General features: G+C 37.0%; 1 pseudogene; it reads right to left on the bottom strand.

The window, feature by feature from the left end:
* Nucleotides 1-258: 258 nt before the first annotated feature.
* LOC133755403 (inducible T-cell costimulator-like) lies at nt 259-2,879 on the bottom strand (annotated as a pseudogene).
* Between the last annotated feature and the right edge of the window lie 22,282 nt (nt 2,880-25,161).

Consider the following 25,161-nt stretch of genomic DNA (forward strand, 5'->3'; position numbering starts at 1 on the left):
CCATATGGGATGCTGGCATTGCAGGTGGCAGCTTTATCTGCTACACCACAGCGCTGGTTGTGCTTTAAAGAAAAAAAAAGACATTTGTTTTACTGCATTGCTAAAAGTAGGCCTAGACACAGGGATTCCTTTCCAGTGAGGTCTGTTTGTTGAGTGCATATGAGATGGGCTTTCTATAAAGCTAGTTGCAAAAAGGTGTTTATTCTGATAAAGCAGCAGCACCAAGGAAATCTGTGAAAATCTTGCTGGCTTTTAGAGTCACTGGTCCAGAATGAACAAAACATGAGCAGGAGATGGATGTGGTTCAATCAAGTCAAGACGAACTATGTAGTCGAGAAAACAAGGGACTCTCACTTCAAGTTGAGGGGACCCAACCAATATGTGCCATGCCCAGGTGCCAGAGAGTTCTGTTGGTGTAGGCTTTTTAGCTGTGTTCACTGCTGCTATGAGCATGTACTCACTATTCAGGTCTTGCACACTTGATTGATATTTCTCTTTTGCAAGCCAAAAAATAAATATGCATTCAAAAATGTAGACTACCGCAAAAGATGCACATCCTATGGGTAACCCGAACTTCACCCAGCAACAGAGCTTGTGATTCATAAATATGTAAATATTCTCCTCTGATAATCTCTACTTGAAAAGGAGGAGGGTCAAAAATTGATAGTTTGTAGAAGTAATACCTGGTATGAGAACTGTCCAAATTATATAGGAAAAAAGAAACTGTTGTTGAATAATTGATATTGACAGAATTTCAGAGCATTAATGGACACCGTGTTTCCACTCTCCTTTGTCTGCCTGAGGTCGCAGAGGACTTGTCTCCCTGTCAGCAGCTGCATTTTGAATTGCAGGACAATCTCAGGGTATTTGCATAAAATTTGAACACCTCCATTTTGAAATGTAAACATCTCATACTTGGCAGAGTCATTGATGTCTCCTTAAAGCGATTCCAACACAGCCAAGGAAAGGTTCAGATGTCTGGAGTTCTCTGCTGGACTTCACTGCCAAGCCTCATCTTTGGGCTTTAAAAGCTGTGGCAGGGGCTGGTGCTGTGGTATGGTGGGTAAAGCCACCACCTGAAGTGCCAGCATCCCATATGGCTGCAGGTTCGAGTCCAGGCTGCTCCTCCTCCAATCTGGCTCTCTGTTATGGCCTGCAAAAGCAGAAGAAGATGGCCCATGTGGGAAACCCAAAAGAAGTTCCTGGCTCCTCATTTCAGATTGGCGCTACTCTGGCCATTGTGACCAACTGGGGAGTTAACCAGCAGATGGAAGACCTCTCTCTCTCTCTTGGACTCTCCTTATTTCTCTGTGTAACTCTTTCAAGTAAATAAATGAATCTTTAAAAAAAAATGAAAGACTAGTTACAAATACTGGCAAATTTTCAGATTCCCTTAATTGATACCATCTTTAATTTACATTTACAGAAAAGGTTGTTTTTTAAATGTAATTATAATGAGCTACTTCTCAGCAATTTCCCTTTTATCTCTGTGTCATTTTGTTATTGTTCTGACCAAACTACTGATTTCGTTTCACAGTAATGACAATATATTTTATATCGTAAGGTGTGTATCACTTTTAAACTTTCTTTTTTTTGAATTTAGACATATCATTTATGAGCATCTTTAGTATCTTAGCTGAAGGCATTACTTACACTGTGAAGCTGAGTCATCAGCTTCCTCAAAGTTCTATAAGTTGTCCTGATGATGTTCAAATATGAAATTTCTCAGGGCTATCTTTGTCCAATGTAGTCTTCACAAGTAGCAGGTAATATACTTAGTACATTTCTTGATTGTTATGGAACTTTAAATTTCACTAGATTTAAAAGCTAACATATTTTGAGCTAATTCTAATAAACAGCACAATCTTTGACTTATAATTTTATTGTTTTTAAAAAATATTTCTCTTTTAATGTATTATAATAGTCTATTTTTCATCAGCTTTCCCAATATCTATTTGTCTGTCTATTATGGCTTCTACTGAATTGCTCATTTCTACTCACAGTAATCATTTTATTTCATAAAAATCCAACATATTTTTATTACTGTCTTTAAGATTACCATCACCTGTATTTTTCTTTAATATCCCAGTGTATTCCAGTCCTGCCACTGTGAATTCATGACCATGTTGGTTAAGTGTTCATTATGAGGTCATGAACTCCATGAAAATTCTCTAAGTTGTGCTAGCAACCATCATGCACACATGTTTTCAGAGACATCTTAGACCCACATGATAGTCACTCTTTTCAGGTAACATTTTTCTTTTTATATTTCATGGAATTCTAAACTTCCCATTAATATATGAAAGTTTCAATAGAATGAGTTAAAAATCCATTTATTTTAAAGATTTCTCTGATAAGTGTATGATCTTCATTTGATTTATACTTCGTGAAAATTTTTGAATTTTCCTTTTTTAAGGTAATTGTTATCATTTCCAGTAATTTCCCTCATATTTGCTTGTCATTCTGCTATTACTTCTAGAAAACAATTGTTACTTACCCTGGTCACAGTGTATTTTATTTCATAACACCTAGATCCTCTTTTTATGTATTTATTTTGTGTGTGTGTGTGTTTGAGCTTATATCACCCACATGTATCTTTGGTATCCCATTTAAAGCTAATCTAACCACTGTGAACTTGAGGCCATACTGGTTGTATTTTGTTTTTAAAGAAACTTTCAATGGCCATGAAATTGCGTAAATTTTTCTGACAATTTTCATGTATACAATTTTTCAGAGACTTCTTAGGCAAATTTGGTCATTCTCCTTTTCCAAGTATCACATTTGATGGCAATTATAAATTTTTCCAGAACTATGACATTTATCTTTGATTTCTGAAAGTGTCAATAGTTTAATTCAAGTTACTGACACTTTTCCTTCATGGTTATAATGGTATTTTGATGTGGATTTTTATTTAAATTTTGTGAAAATTTTAAATTTATAATCCTTCTTAATATATTGTAATTGTTTAGTTTTCAACAATTTCATTTATAACTGTTGGTCACTCTATATTGCTCCTACAAAACTGTTCACATCTTTCAAAGTGATCAGCATTTATTTATTTCATATCATCTTCATGCTTTTTCATCTGTTTTATAAATTGTAGTTAATACTAATACCTGTATATTAACATCCTAGTGCAAATCAATCTTAGCAGTAGAATCCCATGGCCATCTTGGTTTGCTTTGTTATTATGGGGTCCCCAACTTCATCACAATGCTACAACTGTTCCTTGCTGCCATATTTTACACACATTTTTTAAAAAATATCTTAGACTCATTTGATAATTCATCATTCACAAGCTTTTTTTTTTTTTTTACTCTTTCTGGACTTTGTGTAATTTAAATTTATCTTTGATTTTTAAAGGTTCTAATAGAATATTTCCAGATACAGACATCTTTCCCTTAAGATTTTTGTGGTACACTACAAATTTCCCCATACCCTTTATCCCCTAATAATATCTCATATCATTATACTTACCACAATTAATGAACCACAGCTATATTCCTAAACTTAATCCAAACTCCTTTTATCTCTTTCACACAGTGCAGTCTGTCAATTGAAATTTAAAATAGCCATATTTAGGACCAGCTCTGTGGCATAGTGGGTAAAGCTACTGCCTGGAGCATGAGCATCCCATATGGTCACCAGTTGGATTCTTGGATGTTCCACTCATGATCCACCTCTGTACTGATACACCTGGGAAAGCAGCAGAGGATGGACCAAGTGCTTGAGCCCCTGAACCCATGTTGGAGACTTGGATAAATCTCTAGCTCCTGGCTTCAGACTGACCCAGGCCTGCCCTCTCTGTAATTGCCTTTCAAATAAATAAATAAGCTTTTAAAATCAACATTTGTAGATTTCATGAAGTTGTACCTGGATGAAAACCAAGCACTACACCAAAAAGCTGTTAGAATTTATAAATCAGTTCAGTGAAATCACAAAGGGAGAAAACCAAAACAGTAGGATTTTTATGTACTAATAATGATCTCACTGAAAGAGACATCAGATTTGAAATCACATTCACAATAGTCACAAACACAATCCAATATTTAGGAATAAATTTAACCAAAGAAATGAAAGATGTCTACAATAAAATTTATAAAATATTGATGGAAGAAATCAAGGGTGAAGATATTTCTTTCTCATGGATTGTAAGATTTATTATCATTAAGAATCTATAGCATCTTAAGTATGCATTCAGTGCAATCCCTGTCAATATACCAATGACATTCTTTATAGAGGTAGAAAATCCAAAAATATGTATGAAAAAAAAATACCCAGGATAGCCAAAGTAAACTTGAGCAAAAAAACAAAAACAAAAACAAAAACATGCTGGACAGACACAGAAAGACAAATATCACAGCTTCTCCTTTATATGTGGGAGCTAAAATCACCAAAAAGAAATGCCTGTATCAGATTTGATGAAAATACAATGTTTTCTCAAACTTCGTTTAAAATCTTTGTCAAACAAACTGATAGGAATTATGTATTACTGTAGATTTTTTTAAATAACACTTGAAGATATTACATAGATTAGTCCTTCCTTGTTTCATTTCTCTTATGGGTATTCATTTTCTAGTCTGTCTGTGTCCTTTAAAATTGTTTCCTATTTGTAACTAGTACTCAAACAGTATGTTTCACTTTGTGTTTCTATGTGGGTGCAAACTGTTGAAATCTTTATACTAAATTGATCTTCTGTATATAAAGAGAATTGAAAATGAATCTTGATGCAAATGGAAGGGGAGAGGGAGCGGGAGAGGGGAGGGGTGTGGGTGGGAGGGAAGTTATGGGAGGGGCAAGCCATTGTAATCCATAAGCTGTACACTGGAAATTTATATTCATTAAATAAAAGTTAAAAAAAATTGTTTCCTATTTGTGTCTTCTTTGTACATAGCAATTCCATTTATATAGATAGATAGATAATCTCATTTAAAATAATTTTTAATTTTTTGGGGCAGAGCCAAGATGGCGGAAGAGTGAGGGCGCACACAACAGTTTGGGAAAAGAAATTCAAACAAGGGTGGAGTTACTGTACCCTGAAGAAGAGTCTCAGAGGAAAAAACTGCAGAGGAAACTCTTGTTTCCTAGTGATGCGACACAGAGGACCTACTGGGAGAGTAAGGTGGCCCACTGCCGCGCTGCGCCGAGCTGAGCCCTGCCGAGCCGCACCTAGCAGTGCTGAGCCGCATCTAGCAGCGCCCAGCCGCGCTGCACCGCACCGACCCGACCCGACCCGCACGGAGGCGTGCCACGGACACGGCCCATCCACAGAATTTGAGCCCCGGCGCTGGAAGCAAAGGTAACCGGGAGACATTGGCCGTGAAGGTTAGACCGTGGTCGGAGCTCACGCGGTGGGGAGGGGGAGCTACACCAGGCTGACTAGAAGAAAAAAAAAAGGGAACCAGCTGGGACACTAGCCTCTCTCTGTACTCTCCTTACAAACCCCAGAAAGACAAAGAGCAGGGACCACTTACTTTAATAAGTAAAACAAACTCCTTAGCCTAGGCAACACTGAAGAATCAGAGCTCTTTGGCAACACCTCCAAGATGCCAAACAAATGTAGAAACCAAGGCAACAAGAGCAAGGAAGACACTATAATGCCTCCAAATGAAAAAGACACCCCAATTCAAGATTATGAAGATGATGAGATAGAAGAAATGCAAGAAGCGGATCTCAAAAAATTGATAAGAACATTAAGAAGTTCTCAAAAACAAATTCTTGAACTACAGAAATCCTTAATGGACAAGATAGAAAATCTCTCTCACGAAAATGAAATATTAAGGAGGAATCAAAATGAAATGAAACAACTAATAGAACAAGAAACTGTGATAGTGACGAGAAACCATAATGAAATGAAGAATTCAATAGATCAAATAACAAACACATTAGAGAGCCTTAAAAACAGAATGGGTGAAGCAGAAGAGAGAATATCGGAATTAGAAGACAGAGAACAGGAAAGGAAACAGGCAAACCAAAGAAAAGAAGAGGAAATTAGAAATCTAAAAAATATTGTCGGGAATCTACAGGATACTATTAAAAAACCGAACACTCGGGTCCTAGGAGTTCCTGAAGGCATGGAGAGGGAGAAAGGATTAGAAGGCCTTTTTAGTGAGATACTAGCAGAAAATTTCCCAGGTTTGGAGAAGGACAGAGACATCCTAGTACAGGAAGCTCATAGAACCCCTAATAAACATGACCAAAAAAGATCCTCACCACGACACATTGTAATTAAACTCACCACAGTGAAACATAAAGAAAAGATCTTAAAATGTGCAAGAGAGAAACATCAGACCACTATCAGAGGATCCCAAATTAGACTCACAGCTGACTTCTCATCAGAAACCTTACAAGCGAGGAGGGAATGGCGAGATATAGCCCAGGTACTAAGAGAGAAAAACTGCCAGCCCAGAATATTATATCCTGCAAAGCTCTCATTTGTGAATGAAGATGAAAGAAAGACCTTTCACAGCAAACAGAAATTGAAAGAATTCGTCGCCACTCGTCCAGCCCTGCAAAAGATGCTTAAAGATGTGATACACGCAGAAACACAGAAACACGGTCACCAATATGAACGAAGGTAAAGGAAGGAAACCTCACAGCAAAAGATCACAGGAAACCCAAAAATGATAGGGCAAAGTTGCTACTTATCGATAGTCACATTAAACGATAAAGGCCTGAACAATCCAATTAAAAGACACCGATTGGCTGATTGGGTTAAAAAACAAAACCCATCTACCTGCTGCTTATAAGAAATACATCTTTCTAACAAAGATGCCCACAGACTGAAAGTGAAAGGCTGGAAAAAGATATACCATGCCAACAGAAATGAAAAAAGAGCGGGCGTAGCCATCTTAATATCAGACAACATAAATTTTACCACAAAAACTATTAGGAGAGACAAAGAGGGGCACTATTTAATGATTAAGGGATCCATTCAACAGGAAGATATAACGATTATCAATGCATATGCACCTAATTATAGGGCACCGGTTTATTTAAAAGACTTGTTAAGGGACTTAAAGGGAGACTTAGACCCCAATACAATAGTACTGGGGGACTTCAATACTCCACTCTCAGAGCTAGACAGATCATCAGGACAGAAGACCAACAAGGAGACAGTAGATTTCAATGACACTATAGCCCAAATGGATCTAACAGATATCTACAGAACTTTTTATCCTACACAGAAAGACTTCACATTCTTCTCAGCAGTACATGGAACCTTCTCTAGGATTGACCACATGCTAGGCCATAAAGCAAGTCTCAGCAAATTCAAAAGAATTAGAATCATACCATGCAGCTTCTCAGACCACAAAGGAATGAAGTTGGAAATTAGCAACTCGGGAATCCCTAGAACACGTGCAAACACATGGAGACTGAACAACATGCTCCTGAATGAACAATGGGTCAGAGAAGAAATAAAAGAGAAATCAAAAATTTCCTGGAAGTAAATGAGGATAACAGCACATAACACCAAAACCTATGGGATACAACAAAAGCAGTGTTAAGAGGAAAATTTATATCAATAGGTGCCTACATCAAGAAATTGGAAAGGCACAAAATAGATGAACTTTCAACTCATCTCAAGGATCTAGAAAATCAGCAGCAAACCAGACCCAAAGCTAGTAGGAGAAGAGAAATAATTAAAATCAAAGAAGAAATCAACAGGATTGAATCCAAAAAAAAAAAAATTACAAAAAATCAGCCAAACGAGGAGCTGGTTTTTTGAAAAAATAAACACAATTGACACCCCACTGACCCAACTAACAAAAAAAAAGAGAAAAGACCCAAATCAATACAATTAGAGATGAAAAAGGAAACGTAACAACAGACACCACAGAAATAAAAAGAATCGTCAGAAATTACTACAAGGACTTGTATGGCAGCAAACAGGGAAATCTATCAGAAATGGACAGATTTTTGGACACATACAACCTACCTAAATTGAGCCAGGAAGACGTAGAAAACCTAAACAGACCCATAACTGACACAGAAATTGAAACAGTAATAAAGGCCCTCCCAACAAAGAAAAGCCCAGGACCAGATGGATTCACTGCTGAGTTCTACCAGACATTTAGAGAAGAATTAACTCCAATTCTCCTCAAACTATTCAGGGCAATTGAAAAAGAAGGAATCCTCCCTAACTCTTTCTATGAAGCCAGCATCACCTTAATTCCTAAGCCAGAAAAAGATGCAGCATTGAAAGAGAATTACAGACCAATATCCCTGTTGAACATAGATGCAAAAATCCTCAATAAAATTCTGGCCAATAGAATGCAACATCACATTAGAAAGATCATCCACCCAGACCAAGTAGGATTTATCCCTGGTATGCAGGGATGGTTCAATGTTCGCAAATCAATCAACGTGATACACCACATTAACAGACTGCAGAAGAAAAACCATATGATTCTCTCAATAGACGCAGAGAAAGCATTTGATAAAATACAACACCCTTTCATGATGAAAACCCTAAGCAAACTGGGTATGGAAGGAACATTCCTCAATACAATCAAAGCAATTTATGAAAAACCCACAGCCACATCCTATTGAACGGGGAAAAGTTGGAAGCATTTCCTCTGAGATCGGGTACCAGACAGGGATGCCCACTCCCACCATTGCTCTTCAATATAGTTCTGGAAGTCTTAGCCAGAGCTATTAGGCAAGAAAAAGAAATTAAAGGGATCCAAATTGGGAAGGAAGAACTCAAACTATCCCTCTTTGCAGATGATATGATTCTTTATTTAGGGGACCCAAAGAACTCTACTAAGAGACTACTGGAACTCATCGAAGAGTTTGGCAAAGTAGCAGGATATAAAATCAATGCACAAAAATCAACAGCCTTTGTATACACAGGCAATGCCATGACTGAGAAAGAACTTCTAAATTCAATCCCATTCTCAATAGTCTGGAGATTCCTCAGAAACCTGAATATAACCCTACCATTCAACCCAGCCATCCCACTCCTTGGAATTTACCCAAAAGAAATTAATTTGGCAAACAAAAAAGCCATCTGCACATTAATGTTTATTGCAGCTCAATTCACAATAGCTAAGACCTGGAACCAACCCAAATGCCCATCAACAGTAGACTGGATAAAGAAACTATGGGTCATGTACTCTATGGAATACTATACAGCAGTCAAAAATAATGAAACCCAGTCATTTGCAACAAAATGGAGCAATCTGGAAAGCATCATGCTAAGTGAATTAAGCCAGTCCCAAAGAAACAAATATCATTTGTTTTCCCTGATCGGCGACAACTAACTGAGCACCAAAGGGTAACCTGTGGAAGTGTAATGGACACTATGAGAAATAGTGACTTGATCAGCTATGGTGCTGACTGTTGATGTACAATGTAACACTTTATCTATTTTAGTATTTTTTTTGTAAACTTTGTAATTAACACACAATTATTCTGAGGTGTCTAAATCTTAACTGAAAAGTGATCCCGGTTAAATATAAGAATGAGAAAAGGAGAGGGAGAAGATGTATAATAGGGGACATGCTCAATTGGATTTGCCCCAAATGATGAAGTTAGAAAAGTTCCAGGGGATTCCAATACAATCCCATCAAGGTGGCATGTACCAATGCCATCTCACCAGCCCAGGTGATCAATTTCAGTTCACAACTGATCACACTGATAGGCCTAAGAGTCAAAGGAATCACACAAGCAAGATTAATATCTGCTAATACTAACTGATAAAAAAGGGGGGGGGAGAGAAGGATCCAACATGGGAAGCAGGATACACAGCAGACTCATAGAATGACAGATGTCCTAAATAGCACTCTGGCCTCAGAATCAGCCCTTAAGGCATTCGGATCTGGCTCAAGAGCCTATGAGAGTATTTTAGGCATGGAAAGCCAAGACACGCTGGGGAAAAAAAAAAAGATGAAGAAGACCTAAATGAAGGATCTCAGCGAGTGTGATCCCAGTGGAAAGAACGGGGCCATCAAAGTAGGAGGTAACTTTCTCCGAAGGGAGGAGAGAACTTCCACTTTGACTATGGCCTTGTCGGAATAGGATCGAAGTCGGCGAACCCTAAAGGCTTCCATAGCCTCGGCAACTCATGGCTAGAGCCTAGGGAGATTACTGATGCCATAAACAAGAGTGTTAAATTGTTAAATCAACATCAGGAGTCACTGTGTACTTGCGTCACATGTGGGATCTGTCCTTAATAGGTTGTCAAAGGTGAAGTAATGATATAGCTAGTACTGAAACAGTATTTTTACACTTTGTGGTAATGTGTGGGTGCAAACTGATGAAAGCTTTGCTTAGTATATACTGAAGCGATCTTCTGTATATAAAGATAATTGAAAATGAAAAAAAAAAACACTTGGTTTTAAATTGGAAATTACATAGAAAAATAATCAATCTTTTTTTAAAAAAAAATATCTTGCAGAATCTCGGTCATTAATGTGATGTACACTGTTACTTAATGCTATAACTAGTACTCCAGCAGTATTTTTTCACTTTGTGTTGCTATGGGAGGACAAACTGTTGAAATCTATATATATACTAAACTGATTTTCTACATATAAAGAGAATTGAAAATGAATCTTGATGGGAATGGAAGGGGAGAGCGAGTGGGAGGGGGGAGGGTTGTGGGTGGGGGGGAAGTTGTGTGTGGGGGGAAGCCTTTGTAATCCATGAGCTGTACTTTGGAAATTTATATTCACTAAATAAAAAAATAAAAAAAAATTTAATTTTTTTCTTTATTAATTTGAAAGGCAGTTACAGAGAGAGAGAGAAAGAGGAGAGAGAGAGAGAGAGAGAGAGAGAGAGAGAGAGAGAGAGAGAGAGAATCTTCCATCTACTGCTTCACTTCCCAAATGGCTACAACAACTAAACTAGGCCAGGCCAGAGCCAGCCAGAAACCAGGAACTTCTGGTCTGCCACATGGGTTCAGGGGTCCAAGAACACGGGACATCTTCCACAGCTTTCCCAGGCTATTAGCAGGGAGCTGGATCAGAAATGGCACTAGCAGGACTTGAACTGGTACCCATTTGGAATGCTGGCTTTGCAGGCAGTAGCTTTATATGCTATGCCACAATGCCAAGCCCTATATTGATCTTGTACCTAGTAATCTGTGTCATTTCATTTTTCAATAAAGGTCGAGGCATCATAGTACATATTACAAAGTTTCAGTAATAACATAAAATTGTCAAATAGATCAATGGAAGAAAATAAAATGTACAGAAATTACTTCATGTGCATTCAGGCAACTGATTTTTGACCAAAGTTCCATAGAATGTACATTAAGAAAGGGGTAGTCTTTTCAATAAAGAGTTCTTCAAAACTAAAGTGTGTGTGTGTGTGTGTGTGTGGTTTTAACCTCTTATTATATACAAAATGAACTCAAGGTGGATCAAAAACCTAAATTTAAGATTTGAATCTCTGGCTCTGAACTTTCTGAAAGAAAATATAGGGGGAAACTCTTCAAGATATTTGTGTAACATGATGACTTCTTGGATAAGACCCCTAAAACACTGACAAATGAAGAACTAGACAAATGAATTTATATCAAACTCAGAAGCTTCTGCACAGCAAAAGAAGCAATCAGAGAGTTAAGAGAAGTCTGAAAAATTGGGAGAAAATATTTGCAAGCTCCAACAAAGGATTAATATGAGAGTATATCCGTAACTCAAAAATCAATCCAGTTTAAAAATGAGCAAAGAGGGGCTGGCACTGTGGCACAGCAGGTTAACACCCTGGCCTGAAGTGCTGGCATCCTATATGGATGCCAGTTCGAGACCCAGCTGCTCCATTTCCAATCCAGCTCTCTGCTATTGGCTGGGAAAGCAGTGGAAGATGACCCAAGTCCTTGGGCCCCTGCACACATGTGAGAGACCTGGAGGAAGCTCCTGACTCCTGGCTTCAGATTGGCACAGAATGGCAAACACATTGTGGCCAACTGGGGAGTGAAACATTGGATGGAGGACCTCTCTCTCTGACTCCCTGCCTCTTCTCTCTCTGTGTAACTCTTCCAAATAAATAAATAAATCTTTAAAAAATGAGCAAAGGACCTGAATAGACAGTTCTAAAAAGTATAAATGCAAATGATCAACACCCACACACACACACTCTCACATATATGCTCAATAATGTTAGCTATCAGGGAAGTGCAAATCAATATCACTTCACCCTGATCACAATGAATATTATCCAAAAAGGAGAGAGCATTAATATGCTGGTGAAGATATAGAAAAAGTAGAATTTTATACACTGTTATAAGGAGTGTACATTATACAGTCACCATTGAAAACAATATTGAGGGCCAGCACCACGGCTCAATAGGCTAATCCTCCATCTGTGGTGCTGGCACTCTGGGTTCTAGTCCCGGTCGGGGCGCCAGATTCTGTCCCGGTTGCTCCTCTTCCAGTCCAGCTCTCTGCTGTGGCCTGGGAAGGCAGTGGAGGATGGCCCAAGTTCTTGGGCCCTGCACCCGCATGGGAGACCAGGAGAAGCACCTGGTTCCTGGCTTCGGATCAGCGCAGTGCGCCAACCACAGCGGCCATTGGGGGATGAACCAAGGGAAAAAGGAAGACCTTTCTCTCTGTCTCTCTCTCTCATTGTCCACTCTGTCAAATAAAAAAAAGAAAAAAAATTGAGATTTCCTAGAAATCTAGAAATAGAATTTCCATATGATCCAATGATCCCAACACTGAGTATTATCCAAAATATTTAAACTCATTGTATCAAAGAGATTCTGCTCCACCATGTTTATAGCAGAACTGTTCACAATAACCAAAATATGGAATCAACCAAATATGCTTAATAATATGAATGGATAAAGACAATGGGATATATATTCACAATAAACTATTATTCAACTATAAAAAGAATGAAATCCTGTCATTTGTAGCAAAATGGGTGCTTCAAATAGAGAACATAACATTGAGTGAAATAAGCCAGACTCAGAGACACAAAAACTGCTTGTTCTCCTTTGCATGTGGAAGTTAATATTTACTTTCCAATTTTAATTACCTTATTTATTTTCTCTCCCAAAATGTTCTTGCTAGTACTTCCAACAATATACTGAATAAGACTGGTGAAAAATGGACATTTTTCTCATTCCGTATTTGAAAAGAAGTGATTTCTGCTTTATATTTTTCAGTGTAAAAGTAGCTGTTGGTCTGTCTTGTAAAGGCTTTATAATTTTGAGATATGTTCCTTTTAACCTAATTTGTAGAGGATTTTTTATTATAGAGATATTCGATTTTATCAACTGCTTTCTGTGTCTGTTAAAATGCTCACATGATTTTTTCCCCTTATTCTGTTGATGTGATTTATGAGGTTTTTGATTTCCAAATGTTGAATCACCCTTACATCTTTAGATGAAATCAAACTTACTATTATGTATAATCACTGGTGTAGCTGTGGATTTGGTTTACTAGTGTTTTGTTGAAAACTTCTGCATTTATGTTCATCAAGCATACTGGTTTGTAGTTTTATTTTTTGTGTTGTGTCTTTGGTTTTGGTATTGGTAATGCCAGCTTTCTGAAGAGTATTTATAGTTTTCTTTTTCTGTTTTAAAAATATTTATTTACTTGAAAGCCAGTTACACAGAGGCAGGGGGAGAGGGTAAGAGTAATACAAAAAGCGAGAGTGAGCAAGAGAGAAAGAGTCTTCCATCCATTAGTTCACTTCCCAAATGTCTGCAATGGCCAGGGTTGAACCAATCCTAAGACAGGAGCCAGGAGCTTCTTCTGGGTTTTCCTCATGGGTGCAGGGGTCCAAGGATTTGGGCCATCTTCTACTGCTTTCCAAGGCCATTAGCAGAGAGCTGGATCTGAAGTGGAGCTGCCAGGCTTCAAATTGGCACCCACGTGGGATGCTGGCACTCAGGCCAGGGTTACCTGCTTCTGCCACAGTGCTGGCCCCTTACAGTTTTGTATACTCTAAAATATTTTGCAATAATTTGAAGAATATTTGAGTTATTCCTTTTAAAAAGTTTTATAGAATTTAGGACTTTCTTTGATGGGAAACTTTTATTAATTACTACTTCAGTAGTATTTCTTCTTATGGCCTATTTATATTTTCTATACCTTCCTTGTTTAATCTTAATATGTTACACATATTCAGGAATTTACTTGAGGCTTTTCAATTTGTTAACACACAGTTGTTCATAGCAGCTTTTTATGACTCATCATATTCTGTAATATCAATTGTAATGTCTGATTTTCTTCTCAAATTTTATTTATTGAGGATTTTTCTTTTTTCTTTTGTTGCTCTGGATAAAGGCTTTTCTATTTTGTTTACCTTCTTAAAGAACCAGCTATTTGTTTTATATCTCTAATATTCTTTTAGTTTCAATTTAATTTATGTCTCTTCTTATATTTGTTTTTTCTTGTGCCCTGCTAATTTTTGCCTATGGCTTGTTTTTCTTTTTCTGTGTTTTTTTTTTAAAAAGATTTATTTATTTATTTTTTAAAGTCAGAATTACACAGCAAGAGAGGAGGCAGAGAGAGAGAGGTCTTCCATCTATTGGTTCACTCCCTAATTGGCTGTAATGACCATCGCTGTGCCGATCTGAAGCCAGAAGCTTCTTCCAGGTCTCCCACACAGGTGCAGGTTCCCAAGGACTTGGGCCATCTACTGCTTTCCCAGGCCATAGCAAAGAGCTGGATAGAGGCCGGTACCATGGCTCACTTGGCTAATCCTCCACCTGTGGCACTGGCACCCAAGGTTCTAAGTCCTGGTTGGGGCACCGCGTATTAGTCCCGGTTGCTCCTCTTCCATTCCAACTCTCTGTTGTGGCCCAGGAGGGTAATGGAGGATGGCCCAAGTGCTTGGGTCCCTGCACCCACATGGGAGACTGGGAGGAAGTACCCAAGCTCCTGGCTTCGGATCGGCACAGGACCAGCTGTGGCAGCCATTAAGGGAGTGAACCAATGGAAGGAAGACCTTTGTCTCTCTCTCACTCTCTATAACTCTCTCTGTCTCTCTCTGTCTCTCTCTCTCTCTCTCTCTCTCTCTCTCTCTCTCACTGTATAACTCTGCTGGTCCAAAAGAAAAAAAAAGAAGAAGAGCTGGATAGAAAGTGGAGTAGCAGGGTCTCGAACTGGTGCCCATATGGGATGCCAGCACTTCAGGCCAGGGTGTTAAACCACTGCACCACAGTGCTGGCCCCTTTTTCTGGGTTTTTGAGATGCAGCATTAGACCATTTATTTAAGATCTTTCAAATTTAAATGTAAGCACTTGTCATTATAAAATTTCCTCTTAATACTGCTTTTGCTGTGTTCTATGCTTTGATATGTTGTGTTTTCATATTCATTTGTTTTAAGAAATTTTCTGACCTCTTTTTAATTTTTCAAATGATACATTGGTCATGTTGTTTAATTTTCATGTACCTGTGAACTTTCCAGTGCCCTTTTATTATTATTATTCATGTCCAGTTTGACTGATTTCAGTCTGAGAAGGTAGGTACATGGTATGATTTCAATCTTTTGAAGTTTTTGAGACTTGATTTCTTCATTAGTAATTAGTGTCAGCATTGTCTGCTGTGCCACAGGTTTCTGTTCTTCAGCCTTTTGTGGATGTTACAGTATGACTTTAAAGTGGCATGAGCTTCCATAGGTTCTTAGTCCCTAGAGTTGTCAGTCATACTGGGGTTTGTGATGTCTGTATCCACATTTCTGGTCATGCTACCTTTTTCTACCAGGAAAATATGAATATTTCTGGTGTTGTGGCAGCAAAAATTATGGCCTTTTTACTATACTATGTGGATAAGACATTCCCCAGGTCCTGATATGTTAGCCTAATACCCAGAAATTTAGCATCATGTGTTCAAGTCCCAAGTCTGTGAAATATTAAGCAGACATTCCCCGAGTCCTACAGGGTGAATATAATTTATGCTGAAGGTTGCGCATCAGCAGATCTGGGTCTGGAGCACTGGAGTGCTTATAGGCTCCATTCCCTAGGGTCTAGGTGTATTTACATGAATCTCTGAAATACAGTACACAGAGTGACAGCCCTGGAGATACAGGATACAGTGGGGTCCTTATCCAGGTCTCTCAGGTTGACTGCCAATTATTCCAGGGATTGAATTCCAGCCAGAAGCATAAAAAATAGGTAGGACTGTCTAACTCCCACAGATGAGTGTTATTCCAGGGTTTATAACACCAGCAGCAGCAATCCTAGAGCTTCAGATAGTGGAGAGAACTTTCCTTTGTGCCTACAAGGCATGCAAAAATGATGCACTGTCTTGCCTTCCAGCACCATGTGGTAAGAGTCTCAGAAGAGGCCGCCTTAGTTCTGGTACTCTGGAATTGTGTGTGATATGCACTGGTTACCAGCCATATGAGGCCATGGGAATTTCTCTATATCATACATAGCAAGCAAGTAGAGCTCCAGAGCTCCTGCAGTTGCAGAATTCAAAAGGGCTGCTCTCTACCATGAAAAATGCCCATGCTTTTTCTGGGGACTTCTGGTAGCAAAGGGGCTGCTTGCTTCATCCAAGGCAGGTGGAGTACAGTAGCTTCTTAAAAGTAGCTTGGGTCTGGCACTTTAGGGACAGAAGAAGGCAATGTGGGTTTTGTCTTTGAAGCAAGAAGTTTCTCAAAACCCATTCATCCCCCACAAATCTGCTTTCACTTGTAGAAAGCCTCCAAAAGGAGACACTGTATTGAATATTTTCCCATTTTGTATTAAAAAGAGTATCTTGGCTGGGAAAGAAGGTTTTAAAACATAGTCTTATGTTTATATAATAAGGTAAATAAATTTCTTACTAACCACTTCTTATGCAAACTTAAAGTTATCATTAAATTCTAGAATTAATTCCAAACGCTGAAATGACTACTTCCACTGAGATAGATACAACCTTACAGCAAATGTGTGCTCTCCCCTCACTTTTTTTTCAACAAACAGACCCACCAATCATCATTTCACTAGCTGAAAGGCACTAAATAATTTTCCTCATAGTACCGCAGGGGCCTAATATCTCCAAGTCAAACAGATAATTGGTTTCTTGATTTTGACATCAAGAAATGAATCAGTAAGTTATCAGAGGGTGCCTTCATAATTTCAGAAGGGTTTTAACTTGTTTGCCTTTTTGAGAAATGAAATCATATTTTCCAATAGACATATCTAGCACAGTACCTGACAGAGATGATCAATATATCATCATAAATAAAACCAGCAAGCATACCATAGTGATTATTTGCACTTTTAATGCATTTGTTAATATTTATTGAATAGATTTATTGTTATACAATAAAGATAACTGGGTAAAAGCTCTGCCAATCATATGGAAAAACATAAAGGTCATTTTTTATAAGCAAAACTTTCAAGTTTGCATTTAAAAGCAAAACTAAACAAAAAGTACACTGGCAAGGCTGTTTTCACAGAATGACACACTATATTCAAAACTGAGAAAAGGAAACAATATTGATACCCCATTCTTAAAAATTAGTCAGATTTTTTTCCAAAAGAACAAGGTAGACACTCCTAGTGCTGAGTTCTGCTGAAACTGTAAAATGTATATTAAAATAAATAATACCAAAAGTGGACAGCTCCACATAAAATAAGAACACATTTCCCTAACCAAATTCAGAAAGAGCCCTGATTTCCCCACCACTGAAATCTTGTAAGTTTTATTGGGCTAATGATGCTTCACTGCCCCTACTCTGTGATTAGTGGTCAACAAATGTTAACATTCTGAATCGACTTTTTTACATCCAATTAAAGAACTATATTGGTGATGAGGCAGAAAATAAAAAAAATTAAAAGCAAATTTTTGATTTTCAGAAATTTTGATTTTTTCATTACTTTACCTCTCCCCAAATTGAAAGAAATATTTTTGAAATGTTTCTAGTAAATTAGTATGGAAAAATTCTGTTTGGTACATTAACAGAGAAGCTATCCATTTTCTCAAAGTATAGGAACTCCAATTATTTTATTATTTGGTTTGTGGTCATTTGTATTATCACAATTGCCATAAAAATGATAACTTCAAAATTAAGCCTACAACTAGAGATAAATAAGTATATTGCTATGAATTGTCCATGAGGCAAATGTTATCCAAACATCTCTTATAGAATTTCATTATTCATTATTCCTGACAAATCACTTCAGAGACAAAACAATGTTTGGTTTTAAATTTGTGACAACATCTTAATACTTCTGATAACTATAATCAATGGCAGGTAGCAAACTTGTTTTCAGATGTTATATTAATGTATTTAAGTAACTAATAATGTATTTTAAGATAATTCTATGAAGTGTATGTTTAGTGAAGAAATCTTTTTTTTATTAAACTTTTATTTAATGAATATGAATTTCCAAAGTACAGCTTATGGATTACAATGGCTTCCCCCTCCCAAAACTTCCCTCCTACCCACAACCCTCCCCTTTCCCACCCCCTCTCCCCTTCCAATCACATCATGATTCATTTTCAATTCTCTTTATATACAGAAGATCAGTTTAGTATATATTAAGTAACGATTTCAACAGTTTGCCCCCATATAGCAACACAAAGTGTAAAAAAATACTGTTGGAGTACTAGTTATAGCATTAAAAAACAGTGTACAGCACATTAAAGACAGAGATCCTACATAATATTTTTTTAAAAAATTAATTAATTTTCTATGCCATTTCCAATTTAACACCAGGTTTTTTTTTCATTTCCAATTATCTTTATATACAGAAGATCGATTCAGTATATAATTAGTAAAGATCTCATCAGTTTGTACCCACGCAGAAACACAAAGTGTAAAAATACTGTTTCAGTACTAGTTATAGCATCACTTCACATTGGACAACACATTAAGGACAGATCCCACATGGGATGTAAGCACACAGTGACTCCTGTTGCTGACTTAACAATTTGACACTCCTGTTCATGGCGTCAGTAATCTCCCTAGGCTCTAGTCATGAGTTGCCAGGGCTATGGAAGCCTTTAGAGTTCGCTGACTTTGATCTTATTCCAATAGGGTCATAGTCAAAGTGGAAGTTCTCTCCTCCCTTCAGAGAAAGGTACCTCCTACTTTGATGGCCCCGTTCTTTCCACTGGGATCTCACTCACAGAGATCTTTCATTTAGGTCTTCTTCTTTTTTTTTCTTTTCCATGGTATCTTGGCTTTCCATGCCTACAATACTCTCATGGGCTCTTTAGCCAGATCCAAATGCCTTAAGGGCTGATTCTGAGGCCAGAGTGTTGTTTAGGACATCTGCCATTCTGAGTCTGCTGTATATCCCACTTCCCATGTTGGATCTTTCTCTCCCTTTTTGATTTTATCAGTTAGTATTAGCAGACACTTGTCTTGTTTGTGTGATCCCTTTGTTTCTTAGACCTATCCAAGCCATCGATTGTGAACTGAAATTGATCACTTGGACTAGTGAGATGGCATTGGTACATGCCACCTTGATGGGATTGTATTGGAATCCCCTGGCACATTTCTAACTCCATCATCTGGGGCAAGTCTGATTGTGCATGTCCCAAATTGTACATCTCCTCCCTCTCTTTTTCCACTCTGAAATTTAACAGGGATCACTTTTCAGTTAAAATTTAAACACCTAAGAATAATTGTGTGTTAATTACAGAGTTCAACCACTAGTACTAGAACAACAACAACAACAACAAATACTAAAAAGGGTAAAGTATTACATTGTACATCTAGAGTCAGGACAAAAGCTGATCAGGTCATTGTTTCTTAGTGTCAATGCCATCTCACTAGTCCAAGTGATCAATTTCAGTTCACATTCGATGGCTTGGATAGGTCTAAGAAACAAAGGGATCACACAAACAAGACAAGTGTCTGCTAATACTAACTGATAAAATCAAAAAGGGAGAGAAAGATCCAGCATGGGAAGTGGGATACACAGCAGACTCATAGAATGGCAGATGTCCTAAACAACACTCTGGCCTCAGAATCAGCCCTTAAGGCATTCGGATCTGGCTAAAGAGCCCATGAGAGTATTGTAGGCATGGAAAGCCAAGATGCCATGGAAAAGAAAAAAAAAGAAGACCTAAATGAAAGATCTCTGTGAGTGAGATCCCAGTGGAAAGAACGGGGCCACCAAAGAAGGAGGTACCTTTCTCTGAAGGGAGGAGAGAACTTCCACTTTGACTGTGACCCTATCGGAATAAGATCAAAGTCAGCGAACCCTAAAGGCTTCCATAGCCCTGGCAACTCATGACTAGAGCCTAGGGAGATTACTGACGCCATGAACAGGAGTGTCAAATTATTGTCAGCAACAGGAGTCACTGTGTGCTTACATCCCATGTTGGATCTGTCCTTAATGTGTTGTCTAATGTGCAGTGATGCTATAACTAGTACTGAAACAGTATTTTTACACTTTGTGTTTCTGCGTGGGTACAAACTGATGAGATCTTTACTAATTATATACTGAATCGATCTTCTGTATATAAAGATAATTGGAAATGAAAAAAACAACCTGGTGTTAAATTGGAAATGGCATAGAAAATTAATTAATTTTTTAAAAAAATATTATGTAGGATCTCTGCCTTTAATGTGCTGTACACTCCTATTTAATGCTATAACTAGTACTCCAACAGTATTTTTTTTTCACTTTGTGTTGCTATATGGGGGCAAACTGTTGAAATCGTTACCTAATTTATACTAAACTGATCTTCTGTATATAAAGAGAATTGAAAATGAATCATGATGTGATTGGAAGGGGAGAGGGGGTGGGAAAGGGGAGGGTTGTGGGTGGGAGGGAAGTTTTGGGAGGGGGAAGCCATTGTAACCCATAAGCTGTACTTTGGAAATTTATGTTCATTAAATAAAAGTTTAATAAAAAAAAGTTTTTGAACTAAAAAAAAAATTAAAAATAAAACAATGAAATCTTGTGGTTTGCAAAAAAAAAAATGGGTGCAACTGGAAACCATTATACTTAGTGAAATAAGCTATTTCCCAAAAGACAAATATCACATATTTTCCGTGATCAAATGTAACTAACTGAATATCTAAAGGGTAATGTATAGGAGTGAAATTGACATTTTGAGATTGAATGATTGTTTACAACACTTGTCTCTTCTGTTGAGGGACAATGTTTTAGTCTTCATAATATTTGAGAACTCTTTTACTTAGTGCAGGGTTAACCTTACTATAATTAAGTAAACTTAATGTAGATCTTGGTAAAAATTAAGAATGGGAATGCAAGAGGGAGGAGGAAGAATGGTTGGAGCATAGGCAGGAAGAAGGCAAGTATGACTACATTCCTTGATTTGCATAAATGAAATACATGAAATTTGTATAGTCCAAAAAATTGTATAAAATGAAAAGAAATAGCAATAAAAAAGAAAGGAAAATTTTAAAAAAGATAAAATGGCCTAAACATTGTAAATTCATACCCCTTTTTTTCCCATTTTACTTGCAAAGTATCTGTGAATTGGCAGAGCCATGTCTCTTACTCCCATTGCTTTATTTCTGATAGGGTGACAAAGCCATTACCAGGAACTCATGTTCCATGCCTCTGTGGTCTCCGCAAGGATTGGATTAATTCTGGACTAAAAGTTTAGGCTGAAAGAGAAAGACACACTTGAAAGGAAACCTCATTTTCTCAAATCAGAAGGAGAAACATTTCTTCCAATAAAACCAGTGTTTCCTCCATCTCCTGGGCATTCTGCTTGGAGAACTCACTGTCTTCAACTGAGTTTCTTTCCTAAAGATCATGCTAAAGAATACTAGCATGAGAGTGAAGAAAGAAGTTGAAAAGTTCATCAGGAATGTTTAATCTTTAGAAGCTCTGAGCCTGGGAGACAGGCAGAAATGACTTCTCTATTCCTAGTTTAGAAATTGAAATTTAAACCAGCTTTTGACTAAATATCAGAGGTAAGATGGTATATATTTTTTGTGGGAAGAAACAATATTGCTTTTGAGTGAAACAGCAGCAAGGACCAGAGCAGTGTCATACTGATAAAGCAGTCCCTTAGGAGGAGGGGAATCTTTGGGATATGGCAGTGGGCCATTTCTTTCTTGTAAATATTCTTGCCCAAAGCTAATTTCAGCTGCCAATGTGATCTGTAAGAACAGATTTACAAACAGTGACTCCAGTTCTACTACTGAGAACTCAGATGAGATAGGCTCAGCCACTACTGGAAGTGGGTAAAAGGAAGGAAAAACAAAGGCATACAACATGTCATAAAAATTGTAATATTATAGACAACCATTATGATGTGAACAATTGTGATATCATAAATCCATTGTGATGTCATAAACACAATATTTTGTGTTGGTATAAAGCTACTGTATCCAATCAATTTTAACATAATCATGCCATAATCAATTGTGATGTCATAATCAGTATCATGCCATAATCAATTTTACTTAATTTACTGTTGTGAACATCTTCAGATGTCATAATCAACAGGGATATGATAAACCACCATTGTTATATTTAAAACCTACCATTATGATGTTATAATCAATTGAAAACACATAAACAGTCTTGTGTTATCATAAATTTGTCATTATGAAGTCATAATTGTGATATAAGCCACCATTGTGATATGTTATTTGATTGTAATGTCATAAAGTCCATTGTGATTTCATAAACTGATATTTTGACACCATTCACCAACCATTTTGATGTCATAAACCTACTGCAATTATGTCACAATCAACTGCAAATTCATAAGTCCACAGTGACATAATAAGCCTGCAATTGTGACATTATAATCAATTGTCATGTATAAACCACCATTGTGATAATCAGTTGTATTGTTATAAAACTACCAGTATGAATTTATAATCAATCATGATTCCACAAAAGCTGTTATCCTATAACAGCATTGTATTACTATTATGTATTATGTACTGTTGTGATATGGTAAACCAATAATCATGTTATCATAAAACTGTCATTATGATGTTGTAATTTTGATTTCAAAAACCACTGTGACTTTAATATATATTGTGATATCATAAAACATTGTGATGTCATAATATGTCATTGTTATTTCTCAATCAATTGTGATGCAAAAAACCTTCTCATTTTGTGTTACTATGTGGAAGCAAACTGTTGAAATCTGTACTTAATATATACTAAACTGATCTCCTGTATATAAAGAGAATTGACAATGAATCTTGATGTGAATGGAAGGGGAGAGGGAGCAGGAAAGGGAAGGGTTATGGGTGGGAGGGAAGTTTGGGGGGGAGGAAAGCCATTGTAATCCATAAGCTGTACTTTGGAAATTTATATTCATTAAATAAAAGTTTTTCAAAAAAACCTTCTTGTATCATAATCAGTTGGGATGTAATAAACCATGATTATGATATAAATCATAATCCCTGTGAAGTCTCCCAAAGTATTGTGACATCATACACTATTGAGTCATCATAATCAATCTTTATATCATGAATTATAACTATGATATTATAATAAATTGTGGTGTCATATTGACTTTGTAATGTCACAAAGCATATTGTGATAATATAAAAAGCCACTGTGCTGTTATAAAGCTACACTTTCAAGTAATAATCAATTGTGATGTCATACATTTCCTTGTGATGCCATAATCACCTGTGATGTCATTAACAATTATTATATCAAAAACCTATCACTGCAAAATCATAATTGTGAATCCATAAAACAACTGTAAGGTCATGATGTTATAAAACCATATTGCTGTCATAAAGCAACCCTTATTTTGCATTATCAGTTTTCACCTCATAAACCACCATTATGACTTTTAAATTAATTGCGACATCATCTTAAAAATAATTATCTCAAAATCTACTGTGACGTCACAAAAATCCATTTTGATATCATAAAACTACCATTGTTCCATCACAATAATGTGTGATGTAAGGACCCTTTGATGTCATAATTTATTGGGATAGAACAAGCAACTATTATGATATCATAAGCTAACATTGCAATGTCATAATCAATTGTGATGTCATAAATGCCATTGTGAAGTCCAAATCTATTGTGATGACATAAAATCATGCTGACTTCAAAATCAATTGTGAAGTCAAAAACCATTGGTTTATCATAATCTTAACTTGTAGATTTGAATGTCAATCAATTTTGATGTTCTAAGCCACTATTATATTCCATTGTGATGTCATAAAACCCATTGTGATTTCATAAACCAATATTATAATGACATAAAATAAAGCTACCTTTCCTATTTATTAATCAATTGTGAGTTTGAAAATCTTTGTTATGTAATAATCAACTGAGATAAAACTGTCATTGTGATGCAAAAACAATTGTGAAATCATAAAAAAACACTGACATTATAAATGTGCCATTATAGAATCATAATAAATTGTGATGACAAAAACCATAACTATAAGTCTACTATTGTGATGTCATAATCAATAAGAAATTGTAAAAACCATTGGGGTGTCATAAACCTACCACTGTGATATAATAATGAATTGTGATGTCATGAACAACTATTGTGGTGTTATAAATACCATTGTGATCTTATAAAATACCAATGATATCTCATAATCAATTGTGAAGTCATTGAAATAACTGGGTCATAATAAACTTACCATTGTGACATCATAATCAATTTAACATTAGGAACCTCCATGCAATATCATAACCAATTATGAGGCAAAAATCTATTCTTATGTCATAAACCAATATTGTGATGTCATGAACACTCTGATATCATAAATTTTCATGTCACTAACCACCATTATCATGTTATTGTCCACTGTGATGTCATAGTAATTATTGTGCTTAACTCTATTGTGACATTGTAAAATCTGTGATTTTATAAAATTACAAATGTTATGATATAATCAACTGTGATGTAATCAAACCCTAGTGATACTATAATTAATCAGGATTTGATAAACTATCATTGTGATATCATAAAGGAACCACTGTGATGTCATAATCAACTGTCAATTCATAAAAGCCATTGTGACATCATGAATCCAATAATCTGACACCTTAACCAATTAAGATGTCATAAGGCAGCGGAGGCTTGGGCAGTGGGGGCTGCCCACTCAGACATCCCATTCCCTGTGGCTGCAGCGGGGCTGCAGGATCGGGTGCACCCGCGGGCCTTGGGGGCTTCTTGCCTGTGGGCGGGGCTTCCACGCACAAGGTGGCACCTCATCCCGGCCCAAGGGTGGTGGCGGGAACCCAGGAGGTGCTGGGGGACGCAAGAGGGCTAGGCCCCCGGGCCTTTAGGCAACACTGGAGGGCCCGCGGGCATATCGGTCCAC

The sequence above is a fragment of the Lepus europaeus genome, unplaced genomic scaffold (assembly GCF_033115175.1).
Source record: "Lepus europaeus isolate LE1 unplaced genomic scaffold, mLepTim1.pri SCAFFOLD_44, whole genome shotgun sequence".
Lineage (NCBI taxonomy): Eukaryota > Metazoa > Chordata > Mammalia > Lagomorpha > Leporidae > Lepus > Lepus europaeus.